We start from the raw sequence: 22,544 nt of genomic DNA, 5'->3' as shown, positions 1-22,544 counted from the left end.
GGACATCTCGGCACAACTAAGTATGGCTATATCCCATCAATGGTTTTGCAACCATCGATGGTCTATGACCAGAGTCATCGACAGACTGATCCACACCACTGATGGTGGCACCCAGGGACGGGTTTAGGGCTTAAAACAGCATGGGTTTATGGCTAATCCAGTTAAGTGTACCATTGGACTTTCAAAGGCCAATTACTTCGGGTATGTGGCTGGCAATTGACAAGTGAAACACCAACTATGGAAAGTGGAGGTGGTTAAGTACTGGCCAAGACCCTCTGTTAGGGTCTCCTGCCCTGTGCTGCCACGTCGTCATGGCAACCGGGAGACAAGTGCTAGTGGAGTAACCTGAGCGCAGCTGATACTCCGGTTCGGGTCTTTTGCTGTGCAGTGGTTATAGGCTCTGTGCACGGCAGGGGATCCGGTGCTGGTTTTTGTGCTCACAGTCTGTGAGGTCTGAGTGGGGCGTGGACAGCACCTGCTTTATAAGGCCTCTTTTCAGGGTAAGCAGATGCTGCTGAATTCTCTGTTGGTTAGTCAGTTCATGAAAGTTAGCCAGTACTGTGTAGCTTTGTATTTGTTTGTTGCTTACTGCAAATAGGCCTGGGGATTTGGTATTACACTCTGCCAATCCAGACCTAGCAGTAAGACTGGAGTCAGTCGTTTAGCTTGCTGGGGTTCTGTTATTACTCTGTGAACTTAGCAAGTTTGCGGCTGTATTCTAACACTTGCCTGTCTAATCCTGTCTCACTGTGCTAGGTGTCAGGGGTCAGTTTAGTGGCAGTAAGCTTAAACCTGTGCACTGCAAGTGAGAATCAGGATTGTGGAGGCTCTCCTTGTGTCTATCATTCCATCTCTGACCAAGGAGTTTACTGCCACACCCGTTGGTAACCCTTTAGGGTTTTGCTGTTGCCCTTAGCAACAGCATTTCGGGTTCTCTACGTATTAAAACACAACATCTTGCTTTTTACATCTGAGCAGTTCTAATACAAGGGAGATACCCAGTTCCTTAGCCTCTGGGCTTCTCTGTTCACTGTGTGTGTATTTTGTTACCCTATCACCTTCTGTGTACGTTATGTCATATTCCCCAGTTTGTCTGTGAGTCCATTTGTTTTGCATAACAGTTCTGACACTAGTACTTTCCTGCAGGCACTGGTGTGCATAACTTATTCAGCAGCCTAATACTCCTGTTGAAATTTTGTGGGAATATGGAGCATACCCCTCAAAATACGTTGCAACAGGTGGTCGATCAGGTGCAGGTCCTGACTCAGCAATTTAATGATTTGTCCATTAAAATGCACACCTCCCAGGCTGCTGGCGGAGCTCCCGCAGCAGCAGCACCTGCAGGGGTTAAGGAGCCGAAAGTAAATCTCCCGGATCGTTTTTCTGGAGATCGCTCGCAGTTCTTTTGTTTCAAGGAGAGCTGCAAGCTATACTTCCGGCTTAGGCCTCAGTCTTCTGGGTCGGAGATTCAGCGGGTGGGCATAGTGATTTCCTTGCTACAAGGAGACCCACAGGTCTGGGCATATGGGTTGCAGCCTGACTGTCCGTCGCTTAAAAGTGTTGATGCTTTTTTTACGGCACTGGGCATGTTGTATGATGACCCTGACAAGACGGCCTCAGCCGAGGCTCAGATTTCGATCCTTAAGCAAGGGCGAAGGCCAGTTGAGGTTTACTGTACGGAGTTTCGGAGGTTGGCCCATGATACCCAGTGGAATGACCCAGCCCTGAGACACCAGTACCGAAGAGGTCTTTCTAACCAGATAAAGGACCAACTGGTACAATATCCCTTGCCTGATAGCTTGGATCAGCTCATGCAGTTATCCATCCGGGTGGATAGACGGCTGAGAGAGCGTAGGCTTGAAAGGGAGACTGAGATTTCCTTCCTTCCCAAGGGAACCTCAGACTCTGAGGAATTTTCTGAGGAGCCTATGCAGATTGGGGCTACCCGCCTCTCCTCGCGTGAGAAGACGCGGAGGAGACAGCAGGGGTTGTGTTTGTACTGTGGGAATAAAGGTCATGTGGTAGTATCATGCCCAGAAAAGCCGGAAAACTTCAGGGCCTGAGGGTGATGGGAAATATCCTGTCAGGCCAGAAGTCAGAATTTCCCAAGAAGACTTTTATCATTCCGGTGACCTTGAAGATCCTCGGTCAAACTGTCAAGACTGAGGCCTTTGTGGACAGTGGGGCCGACGGGGTTTTTATGGACCGCCAATTCGCCCTAAAACACTCTGTTCCCTTAGTACCCTTGGCATCGGAAATTGAGATTTGTGGGTTAAACGGGGAACCATTATCCCAAGGTAAAATTACCTCTTGCACTAGCCAGATTTCTTTGTTTATTGGAGCCACACACTCTGAAAAATTGTCCTTTTATGTGACTGTCTGTACTTTTGCCCCATTGGTGTTGGGGTTACCCTGGTTAAGGGCCCACAATCCTCAATTTGACTGGGTCTCTGGGGAGATTCTTAGTTGGGGTACTGATTAATTCAGGAGTTGCTTGAGCCTTCCAGTCAGGCTCTCGCAGCTAAGTTTGCCAGGATTGCCAGGGTGTTATGCAGATTTTGCGCACGTGTTCTCCAAAAAAGTTGCAGAGGTACTACCTCCCCATCGCCCCTATGACTGTGCCATTGATTTGTTGCCAAATGCTAAGCTTCCCAAGAGCAGGTTGTACTCCCTGTCACGTCCTGAGACTCAGGCTATGGCAGAGTACATTCAGGAGAACTTGGCTAAGGGATTTATCAGACCTTCACAGTCTCCAGTTGGGTCGGGGTTCTTCTTCGTGGGTAAAAAGGACGGTTCGTTGCGACCCTGCATCGACTTCAGGGAATTGAACCGTATCACGATTAAAAACTCATACCCACTGCCTCTCATTTCGGTCTTGTTTGACCAGCTTCGTACTGCCACCATTTTTTCTAAGATTGACCTACGCGGTGCGTACAATCTAATCCGAATAAGAGAGGGGGATGAATGGAAGACTGCCTTTAATACCCACTCAGGGCATTATGAATATTTGGTGATGCCTTTTGGGCTCTGTAATGCCCCGGCAGTCTTCCAGGATTTCATGAATGATGTGCTCAGGGAATATTTGGATAGATTCTTAGTTGTATACTTAGATGACATCCTAATCTTCTCCCATTCCCTGGAGGAACATCGGAAGCATGTACGCTTAGTCCTCCAGAAACTCAGAGACCACCGGCTTGGGGCGAAGCTGGAGAAGTGCGAATTTGAAGTTCAGCAAATCGCATTTCTAGGATATATTATCTCCCCAGAAGGTTTCCAAATGGAGGGTTCCAAGGTACAGGCAGTCCTGGATTGGGTGCAGCCCACTAGTTTGAAGGCGCTTCAGCGTTTCCTGGGCTTTGCGAATTTTTATAGACGATTTATCGCTGGATTTTCGTCTATAGTGGCGCCCTTGGTGGCACTCACTAAGAAAGGGGCGGATGTTGCTCACTGGTCTTGTGAGGCTAAAGCGGCTTTTGCCCGTCTCAAAAGGGCATTTGTTTCGGCCAAGGTGCTGCGACACCCAGATCCAGAGCGTCCTTTTGTGGTGGAGGTGGATGCCTCTGAGATGGGTATTGGGGCAGTGCTTTCTCAGATGGGAGTGTCTGATAATCGCCTTCATCCCTGTGCTTACTTTTCCCGTAAATTTTCGCCTGCCGAGATGAATTATGACGTGGGTAACCGGGAATTGTTGGCTATTAAGGATGCACTCGAGGAGTGGAGACACTGGCTTGAGGGGGCTAAGTTTGTGGTCTCAATTCTCACTGACCATAAGAATCTGGCATATTTAGAGTCAGCGAAGCGTCTCAATGCCAGGCAGGCACGATGGGCTTTGTTTTTTGCTCGCTTTAATTTTTTGATAACATATCGCCCTGGGTCAAAAAACATCAAGGCTGATGCGCTCTCGCGGAGTTTTGCTCCAATCCAGGAGACCACCGAGGAGCCGTTGCCCATTGTTTCCCCATCATGTATTAAAGTGGGCATTACCCAGGACCTCTTATCATTAGTCCTTAGAGCACAGGAGCAGGCTCCTCCAGACCTTCCGGTAGGTCTTTTGTTTGTGCCTCCTAGGTTAAGACAGCGAGTGTTCCTGGAATTCCATGCCAAGAAGTCGGCAGGTCACCCGGGTATTGCCAGAACTAGGGAGTTGCTATCTAGGGCGGTGTGGTGGCCCTCGGTGGCTAAGGATGTGGATCAGTGGGTTCGGGCATGTGACATCTGTGCCCGAAATAAGACTCCTAGAGGGGTTCCTGTTGGCCCATTACATCCACTCTCTATCCCATCTAAGCCATGGACCCACATTTCAATGGATTTTGTGGTGGACTTGCCCAAATCCTCGGGGATGACAGCCATCTGGGTTGTCGTTGACAGGTTTTCGAAGATGGCGCACTTCGTTCCACTGGTTGGGCTGCCATCAGCCAGACGCCTGTCTGAATTATTTATGCTGCATGTTGTGCGTCTCCACGGGTTGCCACTTGATGTGGTCTCTGACCGCGGATCCCAGTTTGTGGCCAAATTCTGGAGGGCATTTTGTTCCGATCTCCAGATTTCTGTCAGCTTGTCGTCAGGCTACCATCCGCAGTCTAATGGGCAGACTGAAAGGGTGAACCAGTCCTTGGAGCAGTTCCTCAGGTGTTATGTCTCCAAGTGTCAGACTGACTGGGTTGCTCATCTGTCCATGGCGGAGTTTGCCTATAACAACGCGGCTCACTCTGCTACAGGGATCTCTCCCTTCCTTTGTGTGTATGGGCATCATCCTAAGGCCAATTCTTTTGACCCCCTGGACTCCACGCCTGGTGGTTCCTCTGTGGTTTCGGTCCTTAGAGGTATTTGGCGGAAAGTGAAGAAAGCCCTTGTGTCTGTGTCATTAGTGACCAAAAGGGTTTTTGATAAGCGGAAAAGACCCTGCAGCTTCAAATTAGGAGACTTCGTCTGGTTGTCTACCAAGAATTTGAAGTTGAGACAGCCATCTCATAAGTTAGGGCCCCGGTTCATCGGCCCTTATAAGATCACCAGGGTTATCAATCCGGTGGCATTTCAGTTAGATCTGCCCCGTTCTTTGGGTATCAATAAAACATTTCATTGTTCCCTTTTAAAACGGGCGATTAGTAATCCTTCTTCCAGTGGAAGACCTTCCCCTCTTCTGATACATGGCCAGAGGGAGTTTGTTGTTGAAAGGATTCTTGACTCCAAGGTGGTTCGGGGTCGGCTGTCATTTTTGGTGCACTGGAAGGGGTATGGCCCGGAGGAGCGGTCGTGGGTGCGCAGTTGTGATCTTCATGCCCCCAGACTGATACGCTCTTTCTTCTCGCAGTTCCCCGATAAACCCAGTGGTAGGGGTTCTTTGACCCCTCGTCAGAGGGGGGGTACTGTTAGGGTCTCCTGCCCTGTGCTGCCACGTCGTCATGGCAACCGGGAGACAAGTGCTAGTGGAGTAACCTGAGCGCAGCTGATACTCCGGTTCGGGTCTTTTGCTGTGCAGTGGTTATAGGCTCTGTGCACGGCAGGGGATCCGGTGCTGGTTTTTGTGCTCACAGTCTGTGAGGTCTGAGTGGGGCGTGGACAGCACCTGCTTTATAAGGCCTCTTTTCAGGGTAAGCAGATGCTGCTGAATTCTCTGTTGGTTAGTCAGTTCATGAAAGTTAGCCAGTACTGTGTAGCTTTGTATTTGTTTGTTGCTTACTGCAAATAGGCCTGGGGATTTGGTATTACACTCTGCCAATCCAGACCTAGCAGTAAGACTGGAGTCAGTCGTTTAGCTTGCTGGGGTTCTGTTATTACTCTGTGAACTTAGCAAGTTTGCGGCTGTATTCTAACACTTGCCTGTCTAATCCTGTCTCACTGTGCTAGGTGTCAGGGGTCAGTTTAGTGGCAGTAAGCTTAAACCTGTGCACTGCAAGTGAGAATCAGGATTGTGGAGGCTCTCCTTGTGTCTATCATTCCATCTCTGACCAAGGAGTTTACTGCCACACCCGTTGGTAACCCTTTAGGGTTTTGCTGTTGCCCTTAGCAACAGCATTTCGGGTTCTCTACGTATTAAAACACAACATCTTGCTTTTTACATCTGAGCAGTTCTAATACAAGGGAGATACCCAGTTCCTTAGCCTCTGGGCTTCTCTGTTCACTGTGTGTGTATTTTGTTACCCTATCACCTTCTGTGTACGTTATGTCATATTCCCCAGTTTGTCTGTGAGTCCATTTGTTTTGCATAACAGTTCTGACACTAGTACTTTCCTGCAGGCACTGGTGTGCATAACACCCTCTACCAAGAACCAAATGAGGACTTTCCTTGGCTGTTGAGCTATTACCACTGATTCATTTCACATTTGTCGTCGAGAGCTTTACCATTGAATGAGACCCTTAAGAAGGTTCAGCCGGAAAGAATCCTCTGGTCCAAAGCAGCTGAGGCAGCCTAGGAAGATATGAGGATGGCTCTGTGTTCAAATCCAGGCTTCCAAAGACATGATTTCCAGAAGCCCTTTATCATGTCTGAGGGTTGGGTCTGGCTTGCAGCTCGGTTAAAACTGCATGGACTCACAGGGCTTATAGATGCATGTGAACAAAGCGCACTAGGGTTAAGCGCACCAAACAGTACAAACAATAGATATATTTTTTTTCTGTTTTTTTTTTTAACTTGCAGCTCGGTTCAAACTGCGTGGATCAAAGGGTTTAAAGATGTACATGAACAAAGTGCACCAAACAGTACAAACAATAGAAATAATTTTATTTTTCTGTTTTTAAACTTGCCATTCGATTCAAACTGCATGGATCACAGGGCTTACAGATGCACGTGAACAAAGCGCACTAGGGTAAAATTTACAGCAGTGTATAGCGCAGCATACAGCAGCGTGACCCCTATACAGTCACTATACAGAGCACAGCCACCCTTGTGAGTCTGGACACAAAACAGCCAATACAGCAGAGTATAGCACAGCATTCAGTAGTGTGCGCTGTGAACCTATATACAGTCACTACACAGCACAGCCACTTGTGAGACTCTGGACAAAGCACAGCCAGCATAGCAGAGTATAACACAGCATATGGCAGTGTCCAGCATGCCCCTATACACAGTCATTATACAGCACAGCTACTTGTGAGACTCTGGACACAGTACACCCACTACAGCAGAGTATAATGCAGCAAACTGCAGTGTCCATTACACTGAACTGACGCAGAGTCCTGGCCATGGTGCCTTATATAGAATCCAGGTCCCACGAGAATCTGACGCCAGGAGGATGACGTTCGGCCTTGACGTGGGATCTGAGTCTGGAGGGAACACCCAAGCCGTGGCTCGGGTCGACTTGGATCCCCAGTGTTTGGAGTGATCTGGAGTCCAATGAATCCGGACTGCTTATCTCTAGATAAAACACAATCTAATTATGCAGTACTCAGGAAGGAGAATTAGACTTCAGTGATAAAATAGCCACAAAACATTATACTATATACTATACTATACGATTATACTAGGCAATGAGGCTCTGTAGACTTTGCCATTTTATACACTAACCTTGACAGGTCTCCTCCTGTTGATTGCGTATGAAATCCGGTAAGTCAGTATCCCGATGGTCAGGATGCTGCCAGCAGCATCCAGACAGTCAAAATCCCGATTCTGACCGTCGATATTCCGCTGTTGGTATTCTGACCACATCCCACTCCTGGGTTCCTTGTTGTAGGCTGCAGCAGACACTCACCCCCTCCGTGCGACATAATTACCAGAGAACAAAATCGATGACAGGCAGAGATGGTTGTCTGAAATTAGTACAAGTATCAGCATATATTATGCTCCAACAGTTAGTCATTATATACTGTACTGTATAGCTCTTCTGTTCATTATCCATATATAATGCCTGTTTCTGAAAATCCATAATGGCTCTCTTGCTGACCTGTAATGGCTGACACCATTTGCTTGCTGCAAACTGAGCTGCCCTGCTGTAAGCTATGCATGTGCTGTCACCACTTCACAGTTTTCACAATAGCAGAACTGAGTTAGAAATTGTTGCATTATAGGGCCTAATTCAGACCTGATTACAGCAGCAAAATCTTTCTCTAATGTGCACTGCAGGGGGGGGACAGATATAACATGTGCAGGGAGAGTTCGTTTTGGGTGGGTTATATTGTTTCTGTGCTGGCTGCTTTATTTTTACACTGCAATTTAGATTTCAGTTTGAACACACCCCACCCAAATTTTGCTGCTGTGATCAGGTCTGAATTAGGCCCATAATCTCACTAAAGAACAGGTTTGTTAGCCATTTTCACGGAGTTCTGCGCATGCGCAGTAGAGAAATCACAGGGGAAATGGCCGCCGCGCCATTTTCCTGGAGATCTGCGCATGCGCAGTAGAGTCTGAGCGCTCCCAGGCAAGGCTTGATTCCAACACCATTTATAACCTCAGCTGGGAAACAACCTCTGGATTCCACCATTGTAGTGTTGAAAACAGAGAGTGTTGTAGTAACTGCCATACAGTCATAAAACTGCCTCCAATATAGAGTTTTCTTATACAGTTGAAAGACAGTGTGGTAGTAAAACAGAGGGGGTAATTCAGACCTGATCGTAGCAGCAAATTTGTTACCATTTGGGCAAAAGCATGTGCACTACAGGGTGGGGGAGGGGGGGGGGGGGCAGATATAATGTGCAGAGAGAGTTAGATTTGAGTGGAGTGTGTTCAAACTGAAATCTAAATTGTGGTTTAAAAATAAAACAGCCAGTATTTACCCTGCACAGAAACAAAATAACAGACCAGCCTCAATAAGTCACGTTGTAAAAAAGACATAATTTGTAGAAAATGGGATGGAAGGAAAATAGAATAAAATAAAAAGTGGCCCCATGTAGCAACTGGCCTACCAGGGAAATCTGGTTAAGGTCTATGCCAATCCAGCCCGTGCATGTCCCCACTGGAATGCTCGTGGCAGCAGTAAACAAGTGAATGACCTATCAGCTCCTATGTTTACAGAAGTGAGGGAGGTGATGGAAATGTCTGTCTACAAATGAACTAAAAAAAATGTATTTTTAAATCTTACCTGAATTACAATGCCATTTTTAGTTCATGTTAATGATATTGCAATTTTTAAATGACAAAGGAACTACCTTATGTCTGAAAGAATTCTCATGTGTCTTCTATTAAATAGAATTTGAGTATTCTTTTCAGACATAATACAGTACCTTGTAAATGAATGGAGATTCAAATGTCCTTCTAACATATAAATAGGAGACAATAATATCATCTTCCATGCAATGCAATGGCTAAAATTAGCTGTGGCAGTAAAAGGGTGTTAAGGGAGGAAGCCAGGCAGCCAGTCAGCTAGTGTTACTGGCTTATTTTAGGTCCTTATTTAATATCTTCAGGGGACAATGTTCAGGCAGATCTTACTTCCCGTCAGTTTTCATTAGGTTATGAGTGAGTACTATGTTCTTCTATCCTATCACACGCTCATGATACAATATCTTGGCAGACGCTTCATCACTTCTAGTTGTGAAAGCAGCAGAAGCCATTTTGTTCATCAGCAGACATCTTTTACTCTCTTGTAGTTTAATTCCAATGTACATTTCTAGTGAATGTCGTTTTTGCTGGATGTCCCTTGAATTGTTCTTCTGTACCCTCCAGACACCTAATGTCAGTGTGTTTTTGCATCCTTTAGATCTCTAGCACTGTACAGGTGCCTATTCAGATGAGGCTGCCATATTCATACGTAACAGTATGCATACCTCCTAACTGTCCCAATTCCAGCCAGACAGTCCTGCTATTCGGACACTGGGGCTAATTCAGACCTGATCGCTGCTGTGCGTGTTCACACAGCAGCGATCAGGTCTGAAGTGTGCATGGTATTGGGATCCCACCGCTTAGGATGCCGGTAGTCATAATACCTACAGTGACATCTCAACTCTCAGTAGGTAAGTAGTGTATCCCTAATCCCCAAAACCCCTAACCCTAGCCCTCTTTTTCTGCCCATAACCTTCCCCCTCCCCACCCCCCGCTCCTCCTCACAACCCTCCCCAGTGGTGTCTAACCCTAGCCACCCTTTCCCGCCACCTAAACTTCCATGGCTCCCCCAAGTGCAGCTTACCTTTCCGCAGCACTGGCAAATCCTCGTCCGGGATCCTGGCATTCTGGATCCCGGCGCAGGGATAGTTGTCAACGTCGGGATCCTTGCGCCTGCATTCTGAGTAGTGTCGGGACTCTGGCATTGGTATTTTGACTGCCGGGATCCCGACTGCCGGAATCCTGACAGGATCCACTCCATAACTCAGACTTGTTTTTCCAGCACATCCCACAGATGTTCAGTTAGATTGATATATGGGGAATTTGGAGGCCAAGTTAACACCCTGAACTGTTTGTCATGTTCCTCAGCCATTTCTAAAAAAAAATTGGGCATTACTGTGTAATGTAATGTGAATAACGGATACTACTGTGCGGTGTAATGTGAATAACGGATATTACTGTGCGGTGTAATGTGAATAACGGATACTACTGTGCGGTGTAATGTGAATTGGTCCTATTCAGTGACCATGTCCCTTCCCTGTGAAGCCACGCCCCTATATTTTTGCACTGTCCTTATATTGAATATGCAGGGGAGGGGGGGCGGGGGGGCACAAATTCTCATTCTGGCACAGGTCACCAAAATATCTAGTTGCGGCTCTGCGGTGCACACATTCTATTCAATTAATAAGTCAATTTAATAAGCCAATTTCCAATGTTTTCCTTGTGGCACCATAGAACTCTCGGTTTACCTTAATCATCAGTCTAAGGCTGAAGTTAAGGCAAAGATACCCATATGTGAGTGACTGGCATGCAGCTGGTGCATGAAATGAATTGCTGTTAGGGATTTCTTTGGACGTTGATACTGTAGTGTAAAACAATTATTCCAGCCATGCATGCATGATTGATATACATGATAAGAAATGCAGCAAGCCTTCTCTTCAGTTACAAAATATATCCCTTTCATCTGCCTGCAAGTAAAAGGTTTATAGCATTAGTACGGCATCTATTTTTAATATCACATTGAATGATTTCTAATTATCAGTCATTTGGAAATTTAGCATCTTGACAGTAGAATTCATAGCATTGCCTAAAATATCACAGCAGGGATATCTGATCTTGTTCTTATAATCTCACATGTTCATAACAATGAGAATTTAGAAACATGCTAAGTGGAGAATGACTGCAGACAGAGGCCCTTAATCAGGATTTTTAGCAAACAAAAAAAGTTAGCAATTGGGCAAACCATGGCCCTCATTCCGAGTTGTTCGCTCGCTAGCAGATTTTAGCAGCATTGCACACGCTAGGCCGCCGCCCTCTGGGAGTGTATCTTAGCTTAGTAGAATTGCGAATGAAAGATTAGCAGAATTGCGAATAGAAAATTCTTAGCAGTTTCTGAGTAGCTCGAGACTTACTCCTACACTGCGATCAGCTCAGCCCATTTCGTTCCTGGTTTGCTGTCACAAACACGCCCTGCGTTCAGCCAGCCACTCCCCCGTTTCTTCAGACACTCCTGCGTTTTATTCTGGCACGCACGCCTGCGTTTTTCCGCACACTCCCAGAAAACGGTCAGTTTCCGCCCAGAAACACCCACTTCCTGTCAATCACACTCCGATCACTTCAACGATGAAAATTCTTCGTTCGGACGTGAGTAAATCTACTAAGTTTTGTGCTAAATTACTTAGCGCATGCACACTGCGTACCATGCGCATGCGCATTTTTGCCTTAATCGCTCCGTTGCGAAAATCGGCAACGAGCGAACAACTCGGAATGACCCCCCATGATGCACTGCAGGATCAGGCAGATGTAACATGTACGGAGAGATTTAGATTTGGGTGGTGTCTGTTCAACTGAAATCTAAATTGCAGTGTAGAAATTAAGCAGCCAGTATTTACCCTGCACAGAACAATGGCCCTCATTCCGAGTTGTTCGCTCGGTATTTTTCATCGCATCGCAGTGAAAATCCGCGTAGTACGCATGCGCAATGTTCGCACTGCGACTGCGCCAAGTAACTTTACTATGAAGAAAGTATTTTTACTCACGGCTTTTTCTTCGCTCCGGCGATCGTAATGTGATTGACAGGAAATGGGTGTTACTGGGCGGAAACACGGCGTTTCAGGGGCGTGTGGCTGAAAACGCTACCGTTTCCGGAAAAAACGCAGGAGTGGCCGGGGAAACGGTGGGAGTGCCTGGGCGAACGCTGGGTGTGTTTGTGACGTTAACCAGGAACGACAAGCACTGAAATGATCGCACAGGCAGAGTAAGTCTGGAGCTACTCTGAAACTGCTAAGTAGTTAGTAATCGCAATATTGCGAATACATCGGTCGCAATTTTAAGAAGCTAAGATTCACTCCCAGTAGGCGGCGGCTTAGCGTGTGTAACTCTGCTAAATTCGCCTTGCGACCGATCAACTCGGAATGAGGGCCAATATAATCAAACCAAATCTATCTCTCTCTGTACATGTTAGATCTGCCCCACCTGCAGTGCACATGGTTTTGCACAATTGCTAACTTTTTTGTTTGCTAACAAACCTGAATAACCCCCAGCAGGGGCAGATCCAGGAAAAAATTACAGGGGGGGCACCATAAGTGGTTGGGCTATCAAGGTGGGGTGGAGTTAGAAGTGGAGTGGGCATGGCCAAGTTTCAGTGGGTGTGACCAATTGTGTTAGGGGGTGTGGTCAAGTGCTCAATGTGAGTATCGAGTGTGTCTATGGTCGAAATGCACTGCTGGAGGGTGTACAGGTCCACGGTTAGTTCTTATACCTTTTTGGTTTTTGCAGCCATGCGAACGGGTTGGAACTGCGCATGCATGGCGGACGCAATGCGCAGGCGTGTCATTGCCCAGTGACGGCCGTCGCAGGGCAACGACAAGAACACAGAAGAAATCGATCGCAGCGCAGATCGCATGAAGATTGACACCACTCACTTGCGACCCCCCCAGACCTCTGCTCTGTCCACTCCACCACTTGCGACCCCCCCAGATCTCTGCTCTGTCCACTCCATCTCTTGCGACCCTCCCCCCATGCCTCTGCTCTGCCCACTTGCGACCCCCCCCCCCTTCCCAGGCCTCTGCTCTGTCCACTCCACCACTTGAGACCCCCCTCCCCTCTCCAGGCCTCTGCTCTGTCCACTCCACCACTTGCGACACCCCCCCCCCCACACACACACACACCTCAGCACCAGGAAAAGACCACTCACCAGCAGAAAGCAGAGTCAGGCATTGAGCAGGCGTCTTGTTCTTGCTCGGTGGGCTGGCCGCTGGCGGGTGCGCTGTCCCTCATTGGCGGCGCCGGCAGCTGCTGTCCCGGACCCTAGTTGCGCTGCTGTGTGCGGCCGGGTAACAGGTAGGCTGCTGCTGGTCACACTGGTGTTGTGCGGTGCCGATGCGCAGCGCTGTGTGTCTGACTGGGTGTTGTCCCTCAGCGGTGGCGGCGGGCTGAAGCTGGGAAGTCCCTACTCCAGCTCGGCTCCTCTGCACAGAAACGTGACATGCACTGACTGCATGTCACGTTTCTCCAGGGAGCCAATCAGGAGGAATTATCTGGCCGGCTGGATCAAATCCAGACTTCGCTGGCTTCAGTGGTTTCAGCTCCAGTTCCAGTATCCGCTCCAGTGGTTGTCTCTGGCAATGTTCCCTCCTTGTCTGGAACCAGGTCACGCCTTCAGCTTCCCACTCTTCCTCGTTATAACGGGAATCCGAAAAATTGCCGTGGATTCCTCAATCAGTGTGAGGTACATTTCAAACTCCTCTCACATAACTTCCCTACTGATCGGTCAAAAGTGGCATACATTATCTCTTTGCTTGAGGGTTCAGCGTTGGAGTGGGTGTCACCGTTATGGGAGCGATCAGATCCATTAGTTTCTAGTTATACCAACTTCATTGCGTCATTCCGAAGAATCTTTGATGAGCCCGGCAGGACGACTGCTGCCTCAGCTGATTTGCTCTGAGTTCGACAAGGCTCTCGTACAGTGGGACAGTATGTAATTCACTTTCAAACTATAGCTTCTGAACTGAGCTGGAATAATGATGCCCTTCGGGCTGCTTTTTGGAATGGGCTCTCGGATCGCTTAAAAGACGAATTGATTACTAGAGATCTGCCAGATTCCTTGGAACAGTTGATCTCACTCTGTGTAAAGGTGGATCTTCGCATGCAGGAACGAGGTGGTGAACGTAGTCGGTCAGACCGGTCGAGACTCCGATCTCTTCCTTCTAAGCAAACAGTTAATTCAAGTCCAGACGAACCCATGCAGATTAATCGGTCTCGGCTGTCCCCAGAAGAGCGTCAGCGTCGTCGTGAGGGTAGACTTTGCCTCTACTGTGGAGCCGCGGATCATTTTCTCAAGTCCTGCAAGTCTCGCCCGGGAAACGGGCAGTCCTAGCTTGTTATGGAGAAGTCAAGCTAGGAGTTGTTTCTCAATCTTCTCCGGCAGTGGACTGTCTACTCTCTGTATCTCTGTCTTCTGAGTCTGAAGTCAAAACTGTTAAGGCACTGTTGGACTCAGGAGCTGCAGGGAATTTTATTTCCCTTTCCTGCGCCCAGAATCTGGGTTTGAAGTTACAGTCGGTCTAACGACCTATTACGATAACTGCTATTAATGGTGCCCAAATTCCTAATGCTCTGATTACAAGTCGTACTATGCCAATCAAGCTGCAAGTGGGAGCTTTGCACCAAGAACATCTGGAGTTCCTTGTGATTCAGGAGATGCCTCACGATCTCATCCTCGGTCTTCCCTGGCTCAACCCTCACGTCGACTGGAGGTCGACATAGATAATTTCTTGGAGTCCATTCTGTCACTCGAATTGTCTTATTCCTGTCTACCCACTTCATGTTTCGTCCAAGTCGGACGAAGAGCTCATTCCTGAGGTTTATCGGGAATTTACAGATGTGTTCTCGGAACAGGCGGCCGATAAGTTACCACCGCATAGGCCCTGGGACTGTCCTATTGAGCTCATTCCGGGGAAAATGCCACCTCGAGGTCGCACCTATCCTTTGTCAGTACCTGAGACACAAGCCATGTCAGAATATATCAAGTCTAATCTGCAGAAGGGATTCATCCGCCCCTCTACTTCCCCAGCGGGAGCAGGCTTCTTCTTTGTGAAGAAAAAAGACGGAGGCCTGAGGCCATGTATCGACTATCGTGGTCTAAATGAAGTCACCATTAAGAATAAGTATCCTCTGCCACTCATCACGGAGCTTTTTGACAGAGTTCGCGGAGCTCGATTTAAGGGGAGCTTATAACTTGATACGTATCCGACAAGGGGACGAATGGAAGACGGCCTTCAATACTAGGGACGGGCATTATGAGTACCTGGTAATGTCGTTTGGCCTCAGCAATGCCCCCGCCGTCTTCCAGGGATTCATTAATGAAGTCTTTCGGGACATGTTATACCTAAATGTAGTGGTATATTTGGATGACATCCTGATATTTTCAAAGAATCTCACTGAGCACAGAATACAAGTTAAGGAGGTACTCCTTCGGTTGCGAGAGAACCATTTTTATGGCAAGATTTCCAAGTGCACCTTTGAGGTCCCCTCTATTTAATTTCTGGGTTACTTTATTTCAGGCACGGAGTTGCGTATGGATCCGGAGAAACTTTCTGCTATTCGGGACTGGACTCAGCCTCTTTCATTGAAAGCAGTGCAACGATTTCTAGGGTTCGCAAATTACTACCGGAAATTCATAAGGGGTTTCTCTACTATCGTGGCGCCTATTGCTGCCCTAACCAAGAAGGGGGCTGACCCAAGCCATTGTTCCTCTGAAGCTGTAGCAGCGTTCACTCAGTTGAAGGCAGCCTTTATGACCGCTCCGGTACTTCAGCAACCAGACTTTCAAAAACCATTCTTTCTGGAGGTTGATACTTCTACGGTAGGCATTGGTGCCGTACTTTCGCAGTACGCTCCAGATGGGAAGTTACATCCTTGTGGTTTCCATTCTCGCAAGTTCTCTCCTGCTGAACTAAATTACACCATTGGAGACAAAGAGCTGTTGGCAATAAAATCTGCCTTGGAAGAATGGAGATATCTTTTGGAAGGTGCTAAACACCTAATTACGATTTTTATGGATCACAAGAATTTGCTGTATCTTAAGACGGCCCAGTGCTTGAATCCCCGTCAAGCAAGATGGGCGCTCTTCTTTGCCCGATTTTCGTTTGTTATTAAGTATCGGGCTGGAACTCTTAACACCAAGGCGGATGCCCTATCCCGTTCTTTAATGGCTTCGGATGAGGAGAATTCCGTTGAAAAGGCGTTGATCCTCAGTCCAGTTTCTATTTCTGCGGCTCCCACCGTGTTGGGTCCTCCTCCTGGAAGAATCTCGGTGCCAGCTAAATTTCATCCAAGATTGTTGCAGTGGGCTCACATTTCCAAGTTTTCTGGCCATCCTGGAGCTCAGAAGATGTGGGAATTTCTACGAAGATCTTACTGGTGGGACACTATGAAGAAGGACGTTCAAGAGTATGTCAACTCGTGTCCTCAATGTGCTCAGCACAAAATTCTTCGTCTGCCTCCTGTGGGGTTGTTGCACCCATTGTCCATTCCTAAGAGGCCTTGGACTCATATTTCTATGGACTTTGTTACTGAACTACCTCTCTCTAAGGGTCATAACACCGTCTGGGTGATCATCGACCGATTCTCTAAGATGGCACATTTTGTTCCGTTGACTGGATTACCATCAGCTTCTAAGTTGGATTTGTTATTCATTCGGGAACACTTCCACCTGCACGGGTTACCTCTGGAAATAGTCTCTGATCGAGGGGTACAGTTTATGGCAAGATTCTGGAGAGCTGTCTGCACGGCCCTACAAATAAAACTCAAGTTTTCATCCGCTTACCATCCACAGACCAATGGGCAAACTGAACGCGTCAATCAAGATTTAGAGACTTTTCTCCGTGTTTACCTCTCCCCCTCACAAGATAACTGGGTGGAGTTGTTGCCTTGGGCCAAGTTCGCCCATAATTATCTATATCATTCCTCGACTGGTGAGTCTCCATTTTTCATTAATTATGGATTTCATCCCCAAGTTCCAGAATTACCCATTTGTCCTCCAGAAGAAGTTCCTGCTGCAGCCTCTACTCTCCGGCATTTCAGCCAAATTTGGAGCCGAGTTCATGCCAACCTCAAGAGAGTTTCTGGCCGCTATAGGTTTTTTGCGGATAGGAAGCGACGGGCAGCTCCTCAATACAAGGTTGGTGACAGGGTATGGCTCTCTACCTGCAATCTCCGTTTAAAGGTGCCGACTATGAAGTTCGCTCCAAGGTTCATTGGTCCTTACCCCGTGTTACAAGTCTTGAATCCGGTTGTCTGCACATTGGGATTGCCTTCCCATCTCCGGATACCAAATTCCTTCCATGTCTCTCTTCTTCGCCCTCTTGTTTTGAACCAGTTTCATTCCAAGTCCCCAAGGCCAACCTCTACAGAGGCTGAAGAGGGTACGGACTTTGAGATAAAAGCTATTCTTGATTCTCGCTATCTTCACAAGAATCTACAGTATTTGGTGGAATGGAAAGGTTTTGGCCCCGAGGAAAGGAGCTGGGTCAAAGCTACTGAGGTTACGGCTCCCCGACTGGTGCGGATGATCCATTCCAGACATCCAACAAAACCTGGAAAGTGTCCGGGGGCCACTCCTGGAGGAGGGGGTACTGTCACACACCAGAGGCGGCGTTCGCCGCGCTTACCCCTGCGTGTCTGCTGGTCGGTGTTGCGGCCTCTGCCTTCGGTGGGCCACGGGCTCCGGCGTCTGGCTGGCGCGGCTCCCGGCGGTTCTCCGGGGCATGGGCGCCGCCATGACACCCGGCATCACGTGGACGGGGGGCAGGTGATGTCATCAGACTGCTCCGCCAATCCAGCGGTGGCGGGGAATACAAAGTCAGACGCCGGACAGAGCTTCAGTGCCTGAGTATCGTTTTTCCCTGACGTAGATGCCAGCGCTCTTGTTCCCGGCAAGGATCTCTGCAGTTGTACTCCAGTGTCTCCGGCATTTCCAGCTGCCAGTTCTCTGCACCGGTTCCAGTGTATTCAGCGGCCAGTATATCTCTCTGCGGTCCAGTCACCAGCGTCTTAAACCCCTGCACTTCAGTTCTTCACATCATCAGCGTCTCAGTCACCGATCACAAGTTCTACAAATCAACAGCATCTCAAACCCCTGCACTTCAGTTCTTCACATCATCAGCGTCTCAGTCTCCGTTCACAAGTTCTACAATTCAACAGCGTCTTAAACCCCTGCACTTCAGTTCTTCACATCATCAGCGTCTCAGTCACCGATCACAAGTTCTACAAGTCAACAGCGTTTTTAACCCCTGCACTTCAATTCTTCACATCATCAGCGTCTCAGTCACCGTTCACAAGTCCTACAAATCAACAGCGTCTTAAACCACTGCACTTAAGTTCCTACAAATCATCAGCGTCCTAAACCTCTGCACTTAAGTTCTTCAATTTACCAGTGTCTTCACCTCCGCTCACAAGTTCTTTATCCATCTGTGCCTTTAATTATCATTTACAAGCTCCTCAAGTTATCAGTAACTTTTAAGCATCACCCAGTTTCCTCAGTTATCATTGCTCACAAAACCCTTCAGTGGGTCTGGACATTCCCTCATTAATTCCTCTTAGACATATGACTTTAAGTTGTTTTTCCCTGCAATAAAGTTCTTCAATATTTCATCAAACTCCACTGTCAGCGTCCTGTATGAGGAGATCCTATATGAGGCCACCCCTTTTCCGGCTCAGTTGTGGTTCCTCTTCCCAACCATCGGAAGAATCCCCGGGTTCACAACACCCTCAGTCTAGGCCAGTGACAGGGGGCACGTGCCTTGGTGCCCCCCCCTAAATCCGCCACTGACCCGAGAGTTTGCAGAAGATGTGGGAAAGGATTCAGTATGACACCTGATGTATACAGTCCAGGCACAAGTGAGACTGGACACTGATGGGGTTTCCACTAGAGATTTGCATGGACCACCATGTCTTGCTTTGAATTCTGGTTCTGATTCATCGTTGTGTGTTGGTTTTGGCAAAACCACCCTCAAGTGTTTTGGATTGTATGCAGATTTTGGTTTGGTTTAAAATTTACAAAAAAATCAATAATAATTGATAATAAAAAATGACAAAAATTGATAAATTCAGCTAAAATCATGTAATTTGTGCACTCCAAAACCCAAAATTCAGATTAAAAATCTGAATTCTAAACCACGGGAAGATTCAAACTGGGACTCAATTCAGAAAAGATCTCCTATGGAGCTCCAGACTGGGTTTTCTGCTGGTTCGTATCTGCAAAATTCAAGTGGATTCTGATTTCTGGAGAACTGAACCGCACGAGGGGCCTAATTCAGCATGAGTTGTAGTTTTGCGAGAAATCACAAAATTATAACTCATGTCTCTAGCATGTGGGGGGCCGCCCAGCACAGGGCAAGTCTGCCCGCATGCTGGGTCCTCTACCCCCCTCCCCAACTAAAATGCGAGTGCATCGCTATACAGCTTAAGGGTTGCCCCCTGCCTTCACAGCCTAGCTGCTACGGCCCATTCCACAAATGGTTCTGTGAATGCCAAATTGCTTTCTCACAAATATTTAAAATGTCAGCTCTAATATATATTGTAAACGCCTGCACCTCTTATTACCATGTGCCATGAATGTGCACTATACATAGCAAAACACTGCATCCCATAAGAGAAAACAATACAGCCACACATTATCTGAGTTCCAAAGCTCATTGATGTATATATATTTATTATTAAAAGGATATGGATTCAAAATATATTACAATGTACAGTATACCTATAGTTACATGGATGCAATAGCACAGTAATCAGTTAATACAAAATACATACAGTTACAGTTACAGGCCAGCATACAATACCATTCCCTCAATGCATCTTATCTCTCTCTCTCTCTCTCTCTCTCTCTCTCTCTGTGTAAAATCATGCAGGATCTGGTCTAAAAGCAACTCCATCATCCTCTGGTACAAAACAGCAAACTGGCTTCCTGTGTGATCAGCAATGTGTTATCTAGTTTGGGGGAGGGAACTTTCTCATTCATGATGAGTCACTAGTCTGTGTATATGCTAAACAGGTTCAGCCAAATCAGACATCAAGAGGGGCTGGCCTGAGCTTCCTGTCCACTACCTGTTTGGAATATCTATTGTTCTAATAAAAGTGATTTTAGCTTTTATACATTTAATCATAATTATTTGTTGCAATGTCCTCCAACTTAATAACAAGTATCAAATGAATCTACACATTAATCTGGTTGCCTAAATACCAAATATGACAGATGTATCTGGTTTCGTTCAAATTATACACATACATGACATTACTTCATTATATATAATTTTAAATCATCATGATGTCTGGTGCTTGATATTATTATAATTATGTACTGCATGAAATAAGTGTCAAATCCATCTCTGTGGCATGTCTGTGTAAATGCGTGTGTTACCATATATTGCTGTGCTCGCTGCGTGTATTTGCAAGTATAACGACTCATAATGTGTGTAGTTTGTATGTTCTTTTTTATGTAATAGTTTTGACTTCGACAGTCCACCCTTTGGCAGTAAACAATAACTGCCATCAATTATTAACATAAGAAAAAATATTTCAGACAATAATCGGTGACCTAGACACAAGTATGTGTTCATTTCGCAAATCAGACACTTGACTATATTTGGGAAAGACAGGGAGGAGGACGAGACATCCTCTATATGCACTCGGCGGTCACGGGACCACTGGTTGGGTGTGGGACAACATTCAACCTATAGAGTATGCTGGGACAGTGCTTTGGCCTATCTTGTCTGATTTGCGACGAACATTTCACACATACATGTACCTACATCTTTGTACACTGATGTTTGGATTCGATTGAGGTTCTGCTGGGTAGATGAAGAAGACAGAAACAAATCGTGACAGTGACATATAAAATTTTCATGATCTACATATTCCTGTCATTTTCTGAACATTGTTTCCATTTCTGGAACGTATGCTAGGTCTGTTTAATCATTGAACAAGGGTTATAAGTAGTGTCCTTCCTAAATAACATAAACCTTCGGAGTTCGGGGAGAGCCACTCATAAACCATTCTTCCACATATATTAATGAGCTCTTTATCTGCAATGTGTGAATAGCCATTGTCTGATTGTTCCTGATTACCTCTGAACTCCATAACTACTAGAACTTGGCTTTTTCTCTGACTTTAACAAACTGATCGGCTAATCCTGGGATCCTATAAGGAAATCACTCCTTCCTCCAGAACCAGTTCCAGTCCCACACTCGACTCCTCTTAAAAAAACCTAGCAAAAATAGAATATCCTGGAAAAAAAATGTTGGTCAGCGGGAAAGAGAGAAAAGAGAAATAGAACAAAACAACTCTTGTTCATAACAAATCAATTACAATGACTGGTCTTTCTGCAATCCTTTAGTACGCTCAGGTAGTGTTCAACAGTGCCGCCTCTCAGTCTTCACGGAACAGAGTCTCTGGTGATACTTTTGCGATATCACTCCATTTACGAGTTCCTTCCGGACTACCGACTTTCCTGCAATGGGAATCGTGGACCCAAGTCTCTCTCTCGGCTACTTTCACTGGGACAGTGCTGTCAACAAAACTTGGTATGGTCCTTCCCACCTGTCTATTAGGCAACCTGAGCGTACACAGTCTCTTGGTTCACAATCAAGACAGTTAGCACTTGGCATACCAGCAATCAACAGTTCTTTTGTCAAGTTCTCAAATGCTGGCTCATCTCGATAAAGTACTGTACTGTCACCTTATTGGTGCATCTCTGATCATTGTGCGGATCAATCATGACATGAGGTTGTCTTCCAAAAACAACCCAAAAAAGACACAAATACCAAAACAAAAACAAAAACAAATTTCGAAGAGGGTGATTCGTTGAGTGAAGATCTGGGAGTGGTTCCGAAGCTACATAATACTAGTGGCAGTATTTATGATCACAATAGTACAATTTCAAGCTTTGCTCCTACTTCTAGGGGTACCATTATCTACACACAAATTTCTGCGCAATTTTTCTTTGCGGTAAACACAGCAGCATCTGTGGTGTCAGGAAATGCCTCTACCCAGTTTGAGAAAACATCAGTGCACACCAATACATAACAATAATTCCTAAAGGGTGTTAACTGTACGAAGTCGATTTGTATTTCCTGAAAAGATCCGTCTGCAGGAGGGATATGGGATGGCTCTGTTGGTATTGCTTTACCAATATTCTTCCTCAAGCAAGCAAGACAGGTAATTGCTCTCTTACCTGCATGAGAATAGAATCCTGGCGCACACCAGTAGGCTCTCATCAGCCTGCACATACCCTCTTTGCCTAGATGAGTCAGACCGTGTGCCATCTCAGCTAGACTTGGAAGGTATGCTCTGGGGGCTACTGGCTTACCGTGTCCACCTGTCCACAGTCCTGAGGACTCCTGGCCATACCCCTTTGTCCTCCAGACTGCCTTTTCCTGTAGGGAACACAAATTTTTCATTTTAATTTACTATCGTGTGTTTGCAAAGTAGAGTACCATGAGCATAACTAAAAAAAAAAAACATCTCTAGAGGAGAGAAAGAAGAAGAAAATGAAAAAGAAAATGTCAGG

The 22,544-nt window shown here is 46.6% G+C and overlaps 1 long non-coding RNA gene across 1 annotated transcript in view; it reads right to left on the bottom strand.

Moving 5' to 3' along the window:
- Positions 1-6,704: 6,704 nt before the first annotated feature.
- The window catches only part of LOC134982078 (uncharacterized), a 41,378-nt gene continuing 25,538 nt past the window's right edge, over positions 6,705-22,544 (bottom strand). The window contains exons 3-4 of the long non-coding RNA XR_010190956.1: positions 7,505-7,746; positions 6,705-7,354 (exon numbers count right to left, since the gene is read on the bottom strand). This is a non-coding gene — a long non-coding RNA (uncharacterized LOC134982078). The remainder of the gene's footprint in view (positions 7,355-7,504; positions 7,747-22,544) is intronic.

Source organism: Pseudophryne corroboree, chromosome 1 (genome assembly GCF_028390025.1).
Source record: "Pseudophryne corroboree isolate aPseCor3 chromosome 1, aPseCor3.hap2, whole genome shotgun sequence".
Taxonomy (NCBI): Eukaryota; Metazoa; Chordata; class Amphibia; order Anura; family Myobatrachidae; genus Pseudophryne; species Pseudophryne corroboree.
Note: the sequence above shows the minus strand (reverse complement) of the source record. Positions and strands in the feature narration are given on the sequence as shown.